Raw genomic sequence first — 4,031 nt, forward strand, 5'->3', positions numbered from 1 at the left:
TGTAGATTTTTGGAACTGAGAATCCCTTTAAAGATAGTCAACCTCTCCATTTAACAGATAAAGAAACTGAGGCCTAGAAAAGGAATAAATTTGCCAATGTCACAAAGCAAGTGAGGGACAAAGAACTAGGTGTCATTCAAACCACTGTAAGCCAATCCAAGATATTTCTTGGATTTCAAGTGACCCCCATACTGTGTGCCCTGCACAGAAATCAGAGAGTGGAGCTGTTTAGATTCAGACTCCAGTTCCTAGCTCTATCACCAGCCTGCAGTGCAAGCCCAGTTAAACTGCCCACTCTGCTGCCTCCAAGTGTCCCAGGTATCATGGACATGTTCAGAGGGTCCCAGACCTCCCCAAGGGAATAAAAGCCAACATGGGCTACACAGCTCAGCCAACCTCAGCTTATAGGCAGTCACTTCTAGTCCCCCAAAATAATTTTAATCCCGCCTCAAGAAACCTTGACCCATGGGTCTATTTAAGCCAAATAAATTCACTTGCAGAAATGATCTTTCTTTGTGCTGTTTTTCTTTCATCTCTCTCTCTCTCTCTCTCTCTCTCTCTCTCTCTCTCTCTCTCTCTCTCTCTCTCTCCTCCCTTGCTTCTTTTCTAGACAAGGTCTCAATGTGTACCCCAGACTGATCTGGAGCTGCCTCTGCCTCCTGAGTGCTGGGATTATAGGTGTGTACCACTATGCCTGGCTCCTGTTGTTTTCATTGGATGCAAATGCATGGTTCTGCTAGGTCTTCTGAATGATCCCTTGGGTCCAGCTGCAACATGCCCATCCGTCTAAAGTGACCTGGGCTGGGAGGTGACAGAGGATTGTGAAGACTATAATAGCATTTTCCTTTGCTGCTCTAAATCATACTTAGCTTAAGTGAGAACCCACACTAGCAAGCTCAAGACACTGATGACTTTCAGCAGCAGGAAGATGCCCTGGGCCAGGGAACAGGCCATGTTACCTAGGGGAAAGGAGAAGGGACACCTCTGGGCTGGGCAGGGCATGTAAAAGGTGGCCTTTGATTGTTGGCAGAGGTCAGCTTTGAGAGGACAGACAAATACCTTGGTGTAATGTGCTTCACAGGGTCAGGCTAGATAGCATAGATACCCTGAAGACACTTGTCACTCACTCATTCAGTTGTTCTCTTTCTCACTCTCAACAAACATTTAACAGCTATCTCTTTTCCAGGGCACTGTGTTTGGCTGTGGGAATTCAGAGATAATGAAAACCTGACTTTACCAAGATGCTAACAGTCTTTCTACCATCCTCTATCTGCTTCCCACCTCTGTGCTGGACTGCCATGCACAGATCACTTGAAGGGCATATCTGGCCCTGGAGCCACAAAACCACCCCAAGATGAGGACAGGGGGTCCCAGGGGCAGATGTTTCACCTCTGCTCATCAGTGGCCACTGCACCTGGACCCAGTCACTCCTGCCACTCCTGAACCACCCTGAAGGAAACCTGCAGGGCCCCACACCTGCCCGTCCTGGGCCACTCACTGTCTCTGTTGGGGGACCAATCTGTTTTTGTGTGCTTGCTTATTGTGTGGTACTGGGGATAGAACCCAGGGTCTCACACATAGTAGGCAAGTGCTCTACCTCTTGAGACACATCCCCAGTCCTTTTGTTTTTATTTTGTTTTTGAGACAGGATCTTGCTGCTACCATTGCCCAGGTTGGCTTAAACTTTCAATCCTTCTACTCCAGCCTTCCAGAGTAGCTGGGATTATAGGCAAGTGCAGGATCTTGTTTTTGAAAAATGCCTTGCACAGTATAGTCTCACAGAAACAGCCCCTCTGAACACTCACAACGTTCTGACAGGAAAGTGTGTGCTTTTCCCTCTCTCCATCTCTCTTCCTCTCTCCCTCTCTCTCTTCCTTTCACCTCCTCCCCTCAATCCAATATACCAAGACAATCTGTCCCCTCACACAGGGACCATCAAGCAAGATTTCAACATGTGTTGAGCAAGCCAGCCTCTGGTCTCTGCACTAAGCAGACACAGTCATAAAAGCTGCATGTGGCCGACCCTGGCCTTGGTCAGAGCTGTTCGCTCTGCTGATACAGGGTCCCTCACCATGGGCATGTCATGGTCTCTCTGCAGAAGGACTGCTGAGGGGAGAGGGTGACACACAAGCAGGGCTGAGGAGTGTGGCTCAGCTGTGGTCCAGAGCTTGTTACATACCCCACAGAGCCTGCTCTTCCTCCATATCAGAGGCAACAATGACAGCACCCACCTGTTTTGGAGATTCAGAGAAAGGTCATAGAAGTCATCAGTACTGCAATCAGGAAAGAACAGATCTGGTGATGGAGCAAAGTTTGTGGTTTCAGCCCAACTGATCCATACCTTGATGAGTGCCAGCACTCGACTTGGCCCTGACAATCCAGTGTTTGCTGAAGGATGCTCCCCGCTTGTTCTGGAACCATCAGTCTGGGAGACTGTGAACAAAGATGGTGAATGTGCTGACAGCCAGTCTTCTCTGAGACTGATGGGCCAGGTGTGGTTCTAAGTACATTACAGACACCTAGCTAGATCTTCACAACAGTTCCTGAGAGGCCCACTTTCAGTGAGGAAATCAAGGCAGGGGGAAGGAAGTGCTCAGCCAGTAGGTGGTGAGGTCAGGCTCCTGTTTCAGCAGACTCCAGAGTCTGTGACCATCACTGTGATGTTCCCTGCCACCTGCTCCCCTGTCCTTGGGACACTGAGACCTCTGCTCATAGCCTCACTTCCTGCCAGGTTCCCACAGGGGCTGTTTGCTCAGCCCCTTCATTGTATAGCTGGGAAACTGAGGCAAAGAGAAGGTAAAAGCCTTGGCGAAGGCTGCAGAGTCTGGATGCTGCCATAGCCCAAGCTTGATCTCTCGCCTCCTCCAGCTGCTGAACTCCTCCCTGCCCCCGACCCTGCTCTTTCCTTCCCAGAGGGCTTCAGCAGCACTGGCTCTTGCTTTTTTTGCTCCTCTCAGAAAACCCTGACTGTGAGTACTCATCACAGGGTTTGAACCACCCTGAAAGATCCCTGAGTACTTGCTGGACTGTTTTCTGTTCCACCCTCCTCACAGTAAACAAGTCCAGAGTCATCTGTCTCTATCCACAAGAAACCTGAGCTCCCAATGGTGCTGCCACAATCTTTCCTCTCAGAAGTCCTGCTCATGGGTGCTGGAAGAGTTCTCAAAGTACAGGGTATTCTGCACAGGATGGGGAAACAGAGGCCAGAGGAGAGATAACTGCCCAAAGTCAACAGCAGAACCACACTGGGGCAGAACCAGAGTGGTCTCTGGATTCCTGGTCCACCTGTCATGAAGACATCATTGCACCTGCTGAGCCTCAGCAATTCCAGGGGAGCCAAAGGGTCAAGATCCATGCCTCTGACAGCCCCGTCCCCTCCCTGAACTTCTGCTGGGGGCAGGAGGGTCCTCCATAGCCGTAGGTGTCACTCGGTCCCTCTCCTCTCCCTTCAGCCCAAGGGGTGGGAACAGCTTCCTGGTGCTGCTGCTCTCTGGGTGCCTTCCCTCCCACAGTGTCCCCTTAACTCTCTGTCAACTGCAGCACAAAATCCCTACATCAACCTCCTGGCCTGACCCTCCAGGGTGAAGTTTGCTTCCTGCCAGGGCTCCATGATCACTAATTACCAGCTTGCTGCCTGAGTGTCCACAACCACAACTTCCCCAACGGGTGGGGTGGACTCTCCAGGTCAGTAAATGTTGGCATCTGCCATCACTTTTCACATTTGAAGCATGCTGACTCATATAGAGAACTGAGTATGGAGCTTGGTGGCGCTGAGTCAGCTCCTCCGACACCACACAGACTGAGAATTTGGGGAAGAGAGTGCTCCCCTGCAAATATCAGTGTTCTGATACCAAAAGAAGGGGAACAGATGCTGCCAGCACAAACAGCAGATGACATTAGAGCAGGGAATAGCTATTTGTTGGTTTTGTTTTGTTTTATTGAGACAAGGTCTCATTAGATAGTCTCAACCTCACAAGTGCTGAGATTATAGGTGGGCACCACCGTGTCTGGCTTCTGTGTTGGATTTTAAA

The sequence above is a fragment of the Castor canadensis genome, chromosome 7, assembly GCF_047511655.1.
Source record: "Castor canadensis chromosome 7, mCasCan1.hap1v2, whole genome shotgun sequence".
Taxonomy (NCBI): domain Eukaryota; kingdom Metazoa; phylum Chordata; class Mammalia; order Rodentia; family Castoridae; genus Castor; species Castor canadensis.